The 18,549-nt window shown below is 39.8% G+C and overlaps 1 long non-coding RNA gene across 3 annotated transcripts; it reads left to right on the top strand.

Annotated features, from left to right (window-relative positions):
* Window positions 1-4,241: 4,241 nt before the first annotated feature.
* LOC137162491 (uncharacterized) lies at window positions 4,242-13,968 on the top strand. Of its 3 annotated transcripts, none has more exons than XR_010922376.1 (4): window positions 4,242-4,322; window positions 5,307-5,402; window positions 6,805-8,768; window positions 13,222-13,968. It is a non-coding gene; the product is annotated as an uncharacterized lncRNA (long non-coding RNA). The 3 variants fall into 3 exon arrangements; XR_010922377.1 differs by lacking the exon at window positions 13,222-13,968 and adding an exon at window positions 9,679-10,402; XR_010922375.1 differs by lacking the exon at window positions 13,222-13,968 and having other exon boundaries at window positions 6,805-9,668.
* Window positions 13,969-18,549: the final 4,581 nt, after the last annotated feature.

Genomic DNA, 18,549 nt, shown 5'->3' with positions numbered 1-18,549 from the left:
GACATACCCTTAGTTGGTGTCTAATTCAACACAGTACTTTACCTCATACCTCATGACCACTTAAGTTTCCTTAAGAGCTCTGTGTGAGGGACTTTGTCAAAGGGTTTTTGAAAATGCAAGTAAATTATGCCAACCAGTTCTGCTTTGCCCATTATTTTGATGACGTGCTCAAAGAATCCTAAGTTTGAAAGGCATGGTTTTCCTTTACAGAAGCAGTGCTCAGTTATCCCTTTCATATCAGGTTAATCTAAGTATTTTTAATTTTTTGTTTCAGTCAGTTTACCTGGTTCTGAAGTAAGGCTTGTGAGTCTGTTATTGCCTGGATCACCCCAGTAGCCCTGCCTCCTGAACAACAGGTCCATCTCAAGCTCAGAAGAAGGCCCACCGCCTCAATAAGAACTATTTATATGCAATGTTTGGAAGATTTTGTTTCATCTGTACTTAGGATACTGAGCAAGGCTGTTACAAAATGCTGAAAGTGTGTGTCCCCAACTCACATATACACCCTCTCCCTCTCCTCCCCTACCCACATAAGCCCTGAACACTAAAGGTTTTTGTAAGCTACCTTTGGGCTAAGGCCAAGCACTGAAAGTCTAAGCCCCACAGGAGAATATTTTGGAGAGTTAGTTCTCTTTCCTTTCTGTTTACTTATTTTCTGTCCTTTCTTATGAACTGTCTCCATTTAATTTTTCTAAATATAGGTTTGATTCATATTCCCTGATGAATAAATAAATCCATCCTCCAGAACAGGGTAACAAGGAACACAATTTCATTTTCTTCTAAACTTCACATCATTCTTAATAGATCTTCAACTTCCCTTATTTGGAGTCCATCTGACTTCTCCATTTTATTATTCTAGACACAATCATATGTAATTTTGATAAGCATTTACTCCCCCCCAAGTTTTTCTACAAATTTCTTGGCTCCTAATGATCAGAGCAGAGTATTTCAGCAATCAGTGGGAATGTTTGGTCAAAAGTGAAGCCTGCATCTTTGAAATTAAAAAACAGGAATAGCTATTTTAATCTAGAGTTGACTAGCTAATTTAAAGAAAGTTATTCACTAGCATATAGCTTTACTTTCAATACAAAATAACAAAAGCACAGTCAACTATTTTTGTTTGGAATAGCTACCTGTGTCTTCGTTGCTTGTTCACTTATGAATGTGAAGCCAGTCTATAGCTGAAAGGAAGCGTTCCAGTCCAGTACCACTTCTGAGGCTACATATCTGAAACTCCATTTATTGGTCAAAAGTCTTCAGCGTAAATCCTGGCAAATTTCTCTGAGGGTACTAATTAACAATAAATGTGGCAGTGGTTTTTGTGAAGTGGACAGTGTTCTTTAACTTGATTGAGAGTAGCAATTTATTTCATGCGGGTTACCAGACAGATGTCAGATAGTAAGGACTTTTTGACACTACCAACCTGGATTGAATTTGAGCCAGTGCCCGAGAGGTGACAGACGCTGTATGTCATTACCAATTCCTTTAACCATCCAGTCCCCTTTATAATCATATTATCAAAGTCTATGCAATTTCTACATAGGAAGTTTTTGGATTTTGGCTTGGAGACAAAAATGTGATTTTAGTCTCCAATCCAGTATGCAAATAAATCAAGAAGTGAATGTGCTGGGGACATATTATGTGACAAGTAAAGATGAATAAATTAAAATGTTGCTAAGATGCATATCATTACTGAGAATATGCCACACTTTATTAATAATGGGCTATCCTTAACAGGGAGATGCATTCCTGTGTGGCAGAAAGTCTAGCTCACATGGGGGCTGTTATACCATGAAGCACCTTTGGGGATTTTTTGCCTTCTCTGCAGCTTGGAACATGGATCACCTGCTAGGATTATCTCAGTTTAGCCCATCTAATCAACTTTTTGCCATTGCAGGAGCCTTGGTGACATCACAGTCTCTCCTGTTCTCTGCCTGTCACACAAAACAGTTTAGTCTTCTGAAGACTGAAATGCTTTAGTCTAACCAAGGTTATTGAGTTTAGCACAAGGTAAATGGGTGAAATTTAATGGTCTGTGATATACAGGAAGCCAGACTAGATGATTTAATGGTCCCTTCTGATCTTAAACTCTATGAAATCCTGTGCCAGGAAGACTGTAGTCACACAAGCTCCAAAAACAGACAGTGCTGGTCAAAGAGGGATGTGACTGTCTAAAGTCTTAATATCAAAACATAGAATTTATAGCAGAGTTAGTCAGACCCCCATTACGCCTCTGGCACTTAGGACAGTGACAAAGCTCCTCCACTTCAGTTTGTTTCTGGCAAGTCTTTCAATGGTTCCCCATCTGTGCCCCAGATTTTTCAGCTCAGCTTCCACAGCTCTTCGCCATGTCGTTTTTGGGCAGTCTCATTTTTGCTTGCCTTCCGGTGTCCATCCTATTGTTATTCTGGTGATGGAATCAACTTTCATCCGAAACACATGGCCAATCAATTTCCAACGCCTTCTGGTAATGATGGTGCTCATATCTTCTTGACTTCAATGTATGAATAGATTTTGATTTGAGATTGTTCTGGGCCAAAAGATACAGAGTATTTTTCTGAGGCAGATTGTATGAAATTAAGACAGTTTGGACATGTCATACTTTGCCATTCCCCAGCATTCTGCACTATAAAGTAATGTTGATAGTACACAACTCTGATAAATCTTGAGTTTACTTTTGATGTTATATTTTGATGATTTCCAGACTGCATTTAAGCTCCTAAAGGTGTTCCTGGCTTTATTGATGCTGTTCCGAATATTCTGACTTGTTCCACCATCCTGGCTAATGGTTCTGCCCAGGTACGTGAATGTTTCTACATTAGTGAGAACATAATCCTCTATCCATACAGATGATGGTGAAGCAATATTAAAAGTCATGATATCTGTCTAATTGCAATTGATTTTCAGTCCAATTTGCTGGCTGAATACGTTGAGTCGGGTTGTTTTCTCTTTCATATAGTGATGGGTATCTGATAAGAGAGCAAAATCATCAGCAAAGTCCAGGTTTTCAAGGGATGAGAAAAGAGTCCATCTATTACCTCTTGGCATATCTTCTGTTGTACGCCGCATTACCCAGTCAATGGCAATATTAAAGATGATTGCAGACGTAACACATCACTGGCATACTCTTGTTTTTACTTCAAAACTGTGATCAACACTACATGTAAAGTTGGAATAGAAGCTTTTAATGATAATTATACATAGAGGGATTCCATAAACCTGCAGAATACGTCATAGGCTGATCCTGTGAATGCTGTCAAAAGCCTTCTCAAAGTCTATGAAATGTATGTAAAGTTGTCATTGCCATTCTAAGCATTGTTCTACTTATTTCATAGCATAAAGGTCTGATTTGTGCATCCACGCCCTTTCTGAAAACTGGCTTGCTCTTTCCTGAGAACGCTATCAACTGCCTCTGATATATGCTGGACTATGATTTTACACAATACCTTACTTGACACAGATAAAAGTGTAATACCATGCCGGTTATTACAATCACAGAGAGCTCCTTTCTTTGGTATCTTCACTATAACTCCATTGGTCCACTCATCTGGCACTTTTTCCTTTTCCCAAACTGATGTAAATAGAGGAGTCAGGATAAATGCTGCTAACTCAGGATTAACCTTGAACAATTCTGTATTCAAGTTATCCTTGCCAGGAGCTTTAAAAAAAATGGGAAAGATTCAATGGCTTGAATGATCTGTTGAGCCGGTACTAAATTACTATAAATCACAGTGGTTGACATGAGACTGGTAAGGCTTAGTAAATCTGAGTGCTAAAGGATTCTGGGAGCAAGGCCTCTTAGCATTAGACAGATTTTATGGCAAATCACTAAGAATACAGAACTTGCATTTGGCACTGACATAAGCCTTGAATATTTATCCAGGCCCTGTGTGTAGCTGTGTTGATATGACAGACCAATGATCATGACCAGCCAATGGCCAGTTTGCCTAGTGTGTACACATGGGTGTATAATGTATAATGTGTATAATGGTGAATCTGGGACTAACTGACCTGGGTCAACTGACCCTGTAGAACAGCATATCATCAGGTGCCCGGGTGAATATTTGATAATAGGTACATGTCACCCAATCCCTGTTCTCCCTCCCACAATCAATTAGAAAAACAAGTAATAAATAATCATGATATGCTAAATAAGTGCTAGCAGAGCATATTTTGGGGACATGTGACTCCTTTGGGAAAAGAGTATAAGTATTGGGGAATATCACGTGCCATATGGAGAAAGAGAGACCAACATTCCAATTAACATCTAAAGAAGGACTTAAGAACCAAGGGTCTCAGGATAGCCAACACCCTACCACAAGGTACCATTAAATAGATCAGGTACTCAAGAAGAGGAAGTACCAGAGAGTCAGGGTAGCCAAGACACTGCTATGTGGGACTCAGAAAATGGACCAAGTACCTAAAGGAACCAAAAGAAGGAAAGAAACAGTCTCCATTTAGAATTGGTATCGGTACCTGCTTTGTTTGCTAATCAGGGTACTATGTAGGGTCAGCATAGTTATTGAGGGTTTATGCTTGGGAAATTGAGGCTTACTAAAGAGAGGCATTGTATAGTCTTTTCTGTTTGTCTGTGATGCCTGCTTTTCAATAAATAGTTCTGCATTGAAGAGATTGAATCCTGGTCTTCACTAATACGGTTATTGGGTGACCAGCTGTGGGCACATGAATTGATCTGAATTGATCCCCTGGCCCAACAGTGGAGGAGAATGCAGGCACTATGCCAAGTGAAGCTTGACTTTGTTAATTTTTTAGTTAAAAAGCAGAGCTTGAAGTTGGGAAGCCAAAATTGATATTTGAGTAGACTTTATTAATTTGACTTTTATTGACTTTGTGTGTTTGAACTGAGGTTACAAAGGGTCAGACAGGCAGAAAGATTGTATAATTGCAATCTTCAAGTCAAGGATATTTCATAAGCGCAAACAAGGTGGGTTTACCTCAGAGGTGAAGGGGGATGCCCCGAAACCTCCAGGTCCAGCTGACAAGTCCCTATTGAAACAGGTGTGTGAGAACCTGGGGTTTGACCCATGTCTCGTTGATGTTGTTCCAACACCATATAAGGAGGGTTGTTTAAATGATCAGTTGTTAAGTTATCAGGAGGGCTACAATCCTAAGAAAGAATAGATAACTTATGCTGCTATATGGGTTATGTATCAAGCGATAGACAAGCTTTTGGAGGAGGGAGGAGTAGCAAACAAAACTTTCACTGAACTGGAAAAAAAATTAAACAGTTCACAAAGCATATTAATAAAACTGATGCATTAACATTTGAAGTTGTCACCAAACAGTTAACTACAGCAGACAAGGATGCTCCTGCAATCCATTTGGCATGCACACAAAAACAACAGACACTGGAGGAACAAATTCAGGTTTCACAAGAGCAGGTAACAACCCCCATCCTCCTTTCAGAGCCAAGATAAAAAAAATATAGGAGTACAGGTTTCCAACTGCTTTAACCCATGGAGCCTTACTCTGGGATGATAATATCTGTTTGCTAAATTCACTGCTGTTGCCTGTATGTTAAGATACCTTGATACAGTTAATTGGTTCAGATCTTCCTCCCTTCCTAGGTTGCTCTTAACCTCTTTCTCCCCTTTTCTGCTCACTTCTGTTCTCTTTGTTTTAAAAGTTAAAAGTTACAGTTATTACAGAAATCTCCATCGCAGACAAAGCAACTGAGAACAAAACAAAAACAGCAAAAATAAAAGCAGGAAACACTTTACTTTAAATAAATTGATTAATTTACCTTTCAGGAATGCAACAGTTGGAATGATGCCTAACTTTCTTGAAGATATGGTTGCCAAGCAACAGCAATGCCAATTCTGTTTCTAATCCTAACTACTGATTAATATTTAGAATTTTGGGTTTTTCTTACTTCCATGTAGCAAAGTTTTAAAGTAAAGCAATATAAAGTAATAAGGAATATTTTACATTACTATATTAATATCATAAAGTGGGTAAATAATCTGAAATTCTTATCAGTTCTTATTGAGGTTTTCTTGCTTATTTAGTTGTTAAGTCTTCTGTTTATCTGTTTGTTTTCTAAGATGTATTACGTCAATGACCAAGTTCTTAAAAGTTTTATTTGATATAGTTATAAGTATAATTTTGGTAACATTTGTTTTTAATTATAAGTTTGTCCTGCATGTTATGTATGCTATCTTGTGTTGTACATTGTGTGTGTCACGTGACACTGTGTGTGTGTGTGTGTGTTTGGTTTTATTATGTTTCAACAAAAGTCAATTTAATAGAAGTGATACCACACTTTTTTAATATTATGGTTGGAGCATAACCATCATAATACCAATCTTTTTGCAAAGCTCAAAAGACATCAGTTATAAATATATGTACATAAATTTACAATTTATATATATTTTTTGCCTCAACAAGTGACGCAATTGCAAACAAAAATCCATTTTTTATTAAGTATAGTTTTTTGTCAGAGAAAAAGATGTAAGGAAATAAACCTCAACAGCAATGTAAAGGGAATTTTAACAAAATGTCAATTTCTTGTTTGGGTTTTCATTAACTTGTTTGCACTTTTAAATAGAGTTATAAAAATGTTATAGTAAAAATGTCATTAGAAATATAAGTTACATATAAGTTATGTAGTCATGTTGCAAAATGTTAAAGCTAACCAAACAATTTAAAGAGGTTTCCACCTTTGTCTCCCAAATATAACCAAGTGTCATAAAGGTTTAATGCTCTCAAAGTGTTTGCATAGATCTGTATTTACAATTTATTTTGGTTTAATCTTTAAACTCTTTTATTTTATGCTATCAATAGCACAAGTAGTAATCTGAATCCAAAGTTTGGACATGACGGGATGGAATACTTCTGGATTAGGAAGAAAAGGAAAAAGAATATCAGATGCAGGAGGATCATTAAGGATGCAAATGTGGGCTCATCTTTTAAACAAAGGATTAAGTATGACATGATCTGATGGTTGACCCACCAAAGAGCATCCACCAGCTCTAAGTAAACTAATAAAAAAGGAACTGACTGAATAGAAACAATCCCAACAAGTACCACAGCGCAAGGCCAGCGTTATTAACTACAGGGCATACCCGCTCAGCCCTTATGGTATTTTGTCACAAAAACTGGCACAAATAAATGTAAACAGCCTTCAAGGCAGGTCCACATCTCAATGAGGGTGCTTAGCCTCTAGCAACTCTTGCCCCCAAGACTAAATTCTGGTTGCTAAATTTCAGCCCTATGTACCTGGCAGACAATATATAAATACAAGGCAAGTGGGGGGTGGAAGAAATATACAATGGTTGCTAGCATTAATTAATATAAAAGCAGAGGCAACTTTGATTAAGTCAGTTCAAAAGGATATGCAAAAAGGACAAACTATGCCTTTGTTTGGGTTCCATGGCAGGAAAGTAAAAGGAATTTGACTAGAACATCTACCATGGGTAATAGGTGATACTGAATTTTTGCTTGGTACTGTGGTTTGTGATCAAATGACTGAAGACGCTATATTGGGTGCAATGTGGTTCAACAGGAAAAGTGGATGATTGATGTGGCAGGAGGATGTCTGTGGAAAAGAGAAGGAAAAAGTGTTAAGGAATAAATTATTTCAGGAGGATTAAGAAAATGGGCTTGCAAGACCATGGCTGTTGTGGTGTTGCCAGACAATGAGTAGACACGGGAATTTCCCTTGGTGTGGGCTAGAAAGAAACCTGAATGTGAAAGCATAGAAGCTGCGATGGAGATAGTGGAAAAATTTGTGACGTCAACCCCTCAGTACTCTTATCCAGCGGAAGCCATTCCCTAATGGAAGTCCCTCAAAGACTACACATTCCATATAAATTACAGTCATAGAATTGTAGAATTGTGGAGATTGGAGGGGGCTAAGAAGGACCAGAGCCAACTAAGTCATTCCGACCAGGACTTTGTCAGGCTGGGCCTTGAAGGCCTCTAAGGATAAAAATTCAACCACCTCCCTTGGTAACTTATTCTAGTGCTCTACAAAACCCTTAGTGAAAAAGTTTTTCCTAATAACCAACCTAAAACTCCTTCATTGTGGCTTAAGGCCATAAGTCATTGCTCCTTGTTCTGTCATTTGTCACCGCTAAAAGCGGTCTATCTCTGTCCTCTTTGGAACCCCCCCCCCTTCAGGTAATTAAGAGCTGCTGTCAAGTTCCTCCTCTCACTCTTCTCTTCCGGGAAGTGGGTAGGCCCAGTTCCCTCAACCCCTCCTCATGGGTCATGTATCCAGCCTCCTAGTCTTTCTTGTTGCCCTCTGCTGGGCTCTTTCCAGTTTGTCAGCATCTTTCCTGTGTTGTGGAGGCCTAAGGCTGAACAAAGTATTCCAGGTGTGGCCTCACTAGTGCCAAATGAAGGGAAATGATTGCTTCTCTCGATCTGCTGGCAATGCTTTTACTACTGCAGCCCAATATGCTGTTAGCTGTCTTGGCAACAAGGGCATGCTGTTGATTCATATCCAGATTTTGGATACACAGGTGGGCTGTGTAATCGATGGATCAGATCCTTCTGAGTCATCGATAAACTCAGTTCATCAGTGTATAAAATAGGGTAACAGGAGGCAAGTATAATAAAAACAAAATTTACCATGCTAATTAATTAAAGCTGTATCTATCAACTAGGTCTCAGAAGCAACTTCCTCCTCAGAAACTAAGTAAACAGCACTCAATGAAATCGTCGCATGTGAAGTCCAGCAAATTATAACAATGAAATGGACACTGATATTTCGGACTTACTACATCCTTATTGTTGCTCTGATGGTAAGGCTGAGTCAAAATCAAATATTCAGGACTAATATGTTGCAAAAGGTAAAACGGGTCCTCAAAACCCTAAAACACAGCAACATGTAAACAATCAATTGATTAAACAGCTAAAGCAAAACGCATCTAAAAATCTGTTCCACTTCACACTTATAATCAATCCAGGCCACAAGGTTACTTTATGACTGCATACTAAACCACTGTCAAATGTTTATAAGATTTCATTCCTTTATCTTATAAGTGCCTTAAGTGTATAGTTACTTTCCAAACTAAATCAGGAAACAAGGAATAAATGTAACTTTTAAGTTTAAGGTTTGGAATCCAATTATTGATTATGACAATCCAATAAATAATGATATAACTTGTCCAATAATGGGCTCAGGACTTGCTAGTGGTCTCACCACAATGCTCAAAGCAGGGTATTGGTTAATCAAGTTCAGTTTATGTATATATCTGTGGTGCTAAATTGGTCTAATTGGTCTCTAAATGAATTCAGTTATTGCAAGCATACCAAAGTGGTTTCCTTTTTCTCAGTGATCCTTGTGAATAAGGTTGTAACTTATCAACAAGTACGAAATATTACTCGGTTAGGGATAAATTCTATACCTCTAGGAGAAGGTGTAGCTTGGATCCTCTTGGAATCCTGGAGCCCCTGACAGGACTATTTGGTTCAGTTTTGGTTTCAGTTTGATTCATTGTTTGGGGTGACCCAGCTATTTAATGAAATCCAACCTAAAAATTGATCAGCAAAAGAACCAATATTTAGGAAAAAAATTATCTGCTTTGTGCATGAAAAGTATGTTATAAATACAATCACTGATGCATTGCAATCTCTAAGTTTAAAAAAGGTTCTAGATCTAATCAAAGATAACCAATTGTTAAGTTGCTGTTGCTCTAAATTTTTTCAAAGGCTGGGAAAGGAAAGATCCACGTTTGGACTCTGTCGGCATTTATCATTAGGAACAATGAAATAAATGGGATCTGTGACATCTCACTCCAACTGAGACAATTGTTCTTTTTCCAAAGATTATTCCAAAGTCCTTGTATGTCTCAGTCACGGCTTCTTTAAGTGTTCAGGGCTTGACCCAAACAAGGATGTGTGCAGACAATTGGCAGCTGTCCAGTCCATGGGTCACCTGAAAGACAGCCTTGGGTTCTTAAAAATGTGAGCCTCGTGAACCTTCTCTGACCAGCCAACACTGAAGTCACTGAAGCATCCCCAGTGTCCCACCAATGCTTGTATAACCTTAGGAAAGAAGCCCTTTCTTTTAATATACTTTGGGGCAAGGTGGGCAGGTGCCATAATAGGGATGTGCATATGCCGTCTATTGCCCCCCGGCAGTTTGGGAACCCCATCACTGCAAATCTATCCACTATGTCCTGCAAATTGCCAAGAGTCAGAGTCCTGCATAGCAGAAGACAATTCATGGCCCTGCACACTTGCATGACAATGACCCCCACAATGGATTTTCCAACTCCAAAATGATTGTCCACTAACCAGTAGCAATCCAGCATTGCAAGTTTCTTAAATGCGATCACCACTTACTTCAGTTCTCATTCTGGCATCCCTGCACTGGAGGACTGGGCCAACGCAGCACACAGATCCAGGAACATCACCTTTCACATCTGAAAGTTTTGCAGCCACTGCTTGTCAACCCAAGCCAGTACTATGATGTGATCCTACCAGTGACTGCTAATTTCTCAGGCCCAGAAATGGTGCTCCACCATCTACAGCTGCTTCTTGAATGCCACCAACTACCTTGAATTGGTTTTTGCTATGTCCCACAGCAACCTGTACTCCACAAAATTGTCATGTTCCCTGCTGATGCAGTTCTTGCTGCTCTGCAAATACTGTGCTTCATGTGCTTACAATGCTCATGACAATAGTGCATAGCTGTGCAGGTTCCCTGCTTCAGTCAGAGATGGCAGACAGAGAGGAGGGCCACACAGGTTCATGGGATTTTTAAAACGGGTGCAAAAATTATGGGATATGGATGACATTATGGGATGGAGAAAGTTGCATGCTGGGAAGTTGACCCTTTGCCCCCAGTCACCCCGAGTGACTTGTTTCTGTCCCACCATGCACTGCCAAAACTTCCCAAAAGACAGTGAACTGGATGATGGTGAGTTCCACACTGGGATAGCTATCCATGATGCTCTGCACTGTGCAGGGACATAAGCATTCCTGGTGAGCGTGTGCAGTGCTGGCACATGGAGCCAAGTATGCTGGCACACAAGTGATATACTAACTGTGGCATCTGTATGCTCATAACTTTATGACATAACTTGTGTCAGACAAAGTTTGTGGTGTAGACATGGCCGTAAGGACTGGGTTTATTCAAACACTTCCATTGAAAGGCATGGCTCAAGAAACTTCTTTTCAATTTGTAATCAAATAGAAATTTTATTCTTAACACAGTCACCCTTGAAGGTCACAAGTTGTCCCTGGGCCTCAGGTTGGATGCCATTGATTTACATGCTTGATGTCTGCTTATTTCACTAGTGTCAGCTCAGCTTTCCAGAAATAATTGAGTCAATAAGTGGTTAAATTCTGAGATGGGATATTCATTATGCTAGTTCATCAGGGCACTAGTTTAATAGGAAACTGTTTATATGCAGCACAAAAGAAAGCATTCATGGAGCAACTAAAGAACTTTCAGATAACATCATTGTCCCTTTGGCCCAAGCAGTCAGCCAATATTTGGGACCTTGCCAGGTTGTTTCTTGTAGGCAGAGAAATTGATTATACGAGTCAAGTATTTCTTTCGTGCAATTCTGTTCTTTTACAAAACATATGCAAAAATTCCTAATTCCCTGAACATAGAAGAAAACAAACAAACAGCAGACAGTTTTGTTGTGCAGAAATCCAAGTCTCCTTTTCCTGAGAGTAACATCCCCAAAAGACGCTGTCTCTCAGCTTTCTCCCAGGACCACATACCACTGCTTCTCTTGCTTTCTGCATCACACCACTCACACAACTACAACCAATCAGTCCCCTAGCCACTGCATTTTGCAATTCATCACAGGGAAACCCTTCTTATTCTCCCTCGATTAGTTCTTACACAGGCCTTATCATTTCAGACTGAAAATAAGGCATCATTTTTTTTATGGTGACAGCAGTTAATCATTGGATCCATTTATCAAAAGTTGTGGTGTATTCTCCATGACAATATTAAAGTCAAGATTGGATGTTCTTCTAAATGATCTTCTCTAGGAATTATATTGGGGAAATTCTATGGCCTGTGCTATACAGGACATCAGACTAGATGATCATGAAGGTCCCTTCTGGCCTTAGAATCTATGAGGCCCAGTGACTTGGACAGTAGCTTCTGTTGTTTCAGCTATAACTACATGAAGGGCAATTAAATGTCTTTGTATATAGCCTGACTGAGTGAAGAATGCTTAGTACACCCATCAACTTTAACCAGGTCTGTGACTAATGGCAGCCATTAACACCTTCCAGCATAAAAATATGATTTGTGATGTCATACAAAGCTGACAGCATCTCAGACAAGAGGCAGGAGCATTAGTTAACAACTCAGCTCATTAATTCATGTGTTCACCATTGCTTTAACATTTGGTTAAAGTAACATAATGAATCCTTAAGGACATACTTGAGAAAAAGAGTTGGCTATGAATTATCACTGTCTCAGAAGGCAATTTTTAATTGAATTCATATTTCAGGATTTAACTCAATTACTTTTTAACTGTCTACATTTCTAACTTTAGTATTACTTTTGATTTAACTGCCATTGACAGTCCCATAACCTTTTAGATTGTTATACAGCTTGCCTGGCAAATTAATCAAGACCTGTATTAAGCTTCAATAGTTTCATATCAGTACCAAAATAGAATAGTAAATAATAAATTTACTACTGTGTAATAAGATTTTGAAAATTGTCATTTGACCTAAGTTTTAGCATCCTGCATAACATCATTAATTTAAACTTTGCAAGGATTATAACAATATTTAAAGATAAACAAGAAATTACCAAAAATAAAATATATTTGTTGAAAATCAATTTAAACTGTAGACCTATGCAGAGTGTATTACAACAGTCAAGTCTTGAAGGCATGGATGATGGTAGCAAGCTTTTTATCTGAAAGATAAGGCAGTCAGATCAGGTAGCAGTTGTGATTGAGAAAGTGTTTGATCAGCTACATCAAGCTTATGTCTACAAATATTAAATTTGTTAGTCTTTAAAGTGCCACAGAACTCTCGTTGTGTTTTCTCAATGCAGGTTATAGTCTAGTCAGACCCCCAGGCTATAAACTTGGTTGTCAATAGTTGTTGAATGTCCTCAGTCTTAGGGGCAGATATAAGCTCTACCATCTCTTCCAGCAATTGCCAATGGGAGAAGGTGGTCCATGCAACTGTGAATGTGAAGGAAGGTAATTCACAAAATATAGTGTACACTGAAAATTACTGAGATCTAGATGTTTTATCTTTAAGGTGTTCTATTAAATAAACAAAAACTAATTCATTCCAAAGTAAAGCCCTATGGAAGATCTTCAGAGTCCATTGGAAAGAGTTTCTTGCTACATCAAAAATTCTAAGTAGAGCAAACCAACCTAAAGCCTCAAACATCGTAAGACAATGACAATGGACATATTTATACATACTTTTAAGATACTGCCAACACGATTTCTACATCAAGTGATAAAATGGACACCACCCGGGAAGAGAAGAAGGCGGCAGCCTAGAGAAACCTTATGAAGAACAAGAGAGAAAGAACCCAAATCCATAAAAATGGCACTTGGAAACCTGAACAGATCAACGTTAGACTGAAATAAATGGCAGAAACTGGTGGATACTTTATGCACCTGAGGATGCAGAAGAATAAAGAAAAGAAAGAAGACTTAAATAAATAGTTCTAAGTTCTTGTGTAAATGTTCTTTCACATTTTCCTGTCTATCACAGCTTGAAGGTCTGGGATTTTGTTGATATTTATTAACTATTTACAGGCAATTAGCAATTGTCAAATATTTCTAGCCCTTTCTAGCTGATAGGTTTTATTGTTTATCATTTGTACTATATTTTTTCCAAGGGACCTGTAATTTTGTAAACAATGCTTGCAGATATTTTTCACAGGCTATGGAGTTATATGAAAGAGCGACCCACAGTCATTTTACCTATCATGAAATTCCAAGCCTGGGTTTCGTATTGCATACAAGAACAGGTTTTTTAAACAGAAACATACCATGCTCTGATTGAGTGTGTTTGTTATTGTTAAACAAATATCGTGGGACCTATCATTCCAGAAGTGGAATGTCACCCATAGGCCACTCCACCTCAGTATTGCACCTACCAGCTCAATCTGATAGATGCTGTCTGCAGAGACTATCTAGGTATATATGTGGTCTCCGTCACTGTAGTGTCTCAGCACCTCAAACATTAATACATTTACCCGCACAACACCCCTGGAAAGGGAAATATTAATATTCCTGTTTTACAGATGGAGAACTTAGGCACATAATAACAACATGCTAGTTCATTAGAGAATAATTAAGGTTGCATCTAAGTTTTCCTTATAAACCAAACTGTAGCTATTTCCCACACACTAACCCCAATAAAATCCACCACAAAAAAAAAAAAAAAAAAAAAACCCATAACCTCAAAATTGCCATATTAGATCTACAGCAAAAGAAGATTTTTTTGTATGAGATGACTCAGTCAAGAGGGTCCTGACTTACAATATGCTAAAATAGTAAACTAAACCTAAACAATTAAAAACAACACACTTCACAGAAAAGGAGAAAGAAAACCATCTACTTTCATGGGCTTCCCTAGCTGAAATCTAGTGCCCAGATCCACAGTGCATAGTTGATTAATGTGAAATGACAGAAGTTATTAATATGTTCCATAGCAATCAAAGAATCATAAAAAATTAGGGTTGGAAGGGACTTCAGGAAGTCATCTAGCCCAACCCTCTGCTCAAAGCAGGACCAACCCCCACTAAATCATTCCAGCCAGGGCTTTCTCAAGCCACACCTTAAAAACCTCTAAGGATGGAGATTCCATCATCTCCCTAGGTGTGCACTCCCATTCCAGTGCTTCACCACCGTCATAGTGAAAAAGTTTTTCCTAATATCCAACCTAGACCTCCCCCACTGCAACTTGAGACCATTGCTTCTAGTTCTGTCATCTACTAACACAGAACAGCCTAGTTCCATCCTCCCTGGAACCTCCTTTCAGATAGTTAAAGGCTGCTATCAAATCCCCCCTCATTCTTCTCTTCTGCAAACTAAACAAGCCTAGTTCCCTCAGGCTCTCCTCATAAGTCATGTGCTCCAGCCCCTATTCATTTTTGATGCCCTCTGATGGACTCTTTCCAATTTGTCCATATCCTTTCTGAAGTGGGGGGGCCAAAATTGGACACAGTACTCCAAATGAGGCCTCATCGGTACCAAATAGAGGGGAATAATCACTTCCCTCGATCTGCTAGCAGTGCTCCTACTATTGCAGCCCAATATGCTGTTAGCCAATAAGGGCACACTGTTGACTCATATCCAACTTCTTGTCCACTGTAACCTTTTCTGCCAAACTGCTGCCTAGCCAATTAGTCCCTAGTCTGTAGCAGTGCATGGGATTCTTCCGTTCTAAGTGCAGGACTCTGCACTTGTCCTTGCTGAACCTCATCAGATTTCTTTTGGCCCAATCCTTCAATTTGTCTAGGTCACTCTGTATCGTATCCCTACCTTCCAGGGTGTCTACCACACCTCCTAGCTTAGTGTCATCTGCAAACTTGCTGAGGGTGCAATCCACCCCATCTTCCAAATCATTAATGAAGATGTTAAAAAACCTGCCAGAGGACCAACCCCTGAGGCACTCCACTTGTTAACAGCTGCCAACTAGACATCGAGTCGCTGATCACTACCTATTGAGCCCGATGATCTAACCAGCTGTCTATCCATCTTATAGTCCATTCATCCAACCCATACTTCTTTAACTTGCTGATAAGAATACGGTGGGAGACTGTATCAAAAACTTTGCTAAAGTCAAGGTATAACACGTCTACCACTTTCCCGACATCCACAGAGTCAGTCAATTCATCATAGAAGGCAATCAGGTTGGTCAGACATGATTTGCCCTTGGTGAATCCATGCTGACTGTTCCTGATCATGTTCCTCTCTTCAAAGTGCCTCAAAATGGATTCCTTGAGGACCAGCTCCATGATTTTTCCAGAGACTGAGGCGTTGTTGCTAGGTGTCAGGAGTAGGCCCTGCAGCTGCACCTGCTCAGTCTCCTGACACCCTAACAAGTCAGTTAGGCTGCCTGACGGACTGCTCTGCCTGGTTGGCTGAGAAATCTAGCAGGCTGGTTCTTAAATCTGGCAGCTTGCTGGCTGTTTGATGTACATGCCTGCAGATTATTGCCTTCTTGTTTTTGCCTCACTCCAAGCCCTGCTTCTGTTTTGCTCCTCCACTGCTCCAGCCTCAGCCTTTCCCTGCACATAGCCCTGCTCCTGCCTTCCCCGGCTCCAGTTTTGACCTTTGTCTCTGATGCCTGGCTCTCACTCCGCTTTGAACCTTGGCTCTGACATTTGGACTCAGAGTAAGGTTTTGACCTTCAGCACTGATTCCTGGTTCTGAGTGAGCTTAAAGTGTAGGCCAATCATTTGGGAGGATCGGTTAATGGATAAGAGATTATTTTCCTTTAAAAGGCTCTTGGGAGCAGTTCCAAGCCTCCTAAGATTCATGAAGGTGTTGCGGGGGGGGACTTAAGCTAATGTCTTAAGGCTTGTGTGATAGGCCAACAAGCCTTTCAAGGCTTGTTGGAGGTTCGCATCTCTTGCAGATTTGATACAATCTACAGGAAGCCACGACCCCTCATCCCTACTGGTCATGCTCCAGGTGCCTCAGGGGTATAAAAGGGAGTTAGACAACTCAGTCTGGACTGACCGCTGGAGAGGAAGGACATCCATTGCAGACTCCCGTCTCGGGACAGCAGCAGCCCCCGACTGTGAGAGCCAGGGACTCCGAGACCCCAGCAAATGCCCAGGTACCAGAGGATGGCACAGAACCACTGGAGGCCACCTGATCTGGGGGACTCTGAGACCCTGAAGATACTCTGACCATGACTGCAGGAGTCATGGTAAGAAGCAGCCTGGCAGGGGACTAAACTGTGTCCCAGTAACAATCAGTGTGTTTCAGCCAGATCCCCGCTGACTTAGTGACGAGCCCCTCAACATTGCCAGGGCCCTGGCCTGGGACCTGATGGAGCAGGGAGGGCATGGGTCCCCCTACCCCAGCTGCAGCCTTCCCCGAGTGGTGGCCCACCCAATCCTACTGACTCTAGCCACTAGGCCTCCCTGCCCTGTGGCCCAGGGCAGCACTATTGATTCTCCCCATTAGGCCTCATGGCCTTGAGACATAGGACAGCTTGGAGGACAGGCTGCACTCATCCCACACTAGACGGAATCATCCCCCACCCCATCACAACTTCCCAGTACCATATGATGACTATTTTGTAAAACTAAGGAAATTCCTACATAAAGCACTTCAAAGGGAAGTTGAAAGTTGTGAAGACGTAGCCATGGCTTGAGTGCATATTTCCTTCAAGAACATTAATATTAAAAAAAAGTAAACGTTAGAAATATAGAGTCAAGGCTGCATTTCAAAAAGGCACTCAGACTACCTTCATTCTGCTAGCACTGCATTGACAATATCGCAAAAAAGCAACACTTTGCACATCCATGATAAATAGTTGAATTTTATCACAAAAACTAGAATGTCTCACTCCTAACCATAGAGTGGATGGATGCTTTAGAGTCAGATACAGTACACATACAAGAATTTTAGATTCCTGATGAGAAAAACAACACTAAAGGCAATCATTCTCCGGCCTCTCCTCTCCAACTCTTCATTAAGAGCCCAATCCTGCAAGCTGCCAAAGGCATACAGGGACTGATTTTTAAAGGTATTTAGGCACTAACTTCCATTGATTTCGAAGTTAGACATCTAAATACCTTTACAAATCTGGCCATCAGCACCTCATCAGAGGTTCCCAGAACTTCTCAGAATCAGTCTCTACGATTCCACGTGACAGCCAATTATCCAATTATCAAATTATCCCTCCTCTGTCTCCATATATACACTTCATATGCTCAGATCTCACACTTAAATGATAAGGAGATGAAAAATCATCACATTTAATATAAGAATATTATATAAAATCTATGTTCTGTAATGCACATTTTCAATACTCAGCATGCAAACAAAAGAAAATGGTAGGTTAGCATCTCCTTGGAGTAAGATTTGAAGTTTGGATTTTTTGTTTGCAAAATGTAACTTTACCTCTACCTTTCCTGGGATTAACGTTTGCAGCTGAGATTCAATTACAAAAAATAATGTTTTTGATAAGTAATCAATACTGATCTTCTTTTGTGGGTGGAAATAGATATGCCAATTTACTACTATGAGCAAAATTTTATTTCTCTTGAAGGAAATAATTGTGCTTAACTTGAAAAGGCTCAGTAGTATTTACAAAATAAATCAACATGTTACGCATTGTCAGGGAAAGAAAAACTGTAGACAACAATAAAGAACAGGAATGAGTGAAGGAAGATGAGACAGGGTGGAACCACACATTAAAGCCAGTTGAGATCCCAGAAAAATATTCCAAACTGAATATGCAAGCAACAGAAACTAGTTCAAAATACAAATGAAAAAGGCAGCAAAAGTAAAGAAAGCAGATGAGGAACTGGGAAAGAAAAGATGCCCAAAGACTTACTAACCCTGCCAAAGCCAGATTCTCCACTGCAATGTTATTAAAGCTACA

This window comes from Emydura macquarii, unplaced genomic scaffold (genome assembly GCF_026122565.2).
Source record: "Emydura macquarii macquarii isolate MOO-44397 ecotype Brisbane River unplaced genomic scaffold, CSIRO-AGI_Emac_v2 contig_2422, whole genome shotgun sequence".
In the NCBI taxonomy this organism is placed as follows: Eukaryota; Metazoa; Chordata; order Testudines; family Chelidae; genus Emydura; species Emydura macquarii.
This window is presented reverse-complemented; position numbering and strand designations above follow the sequence as displayed.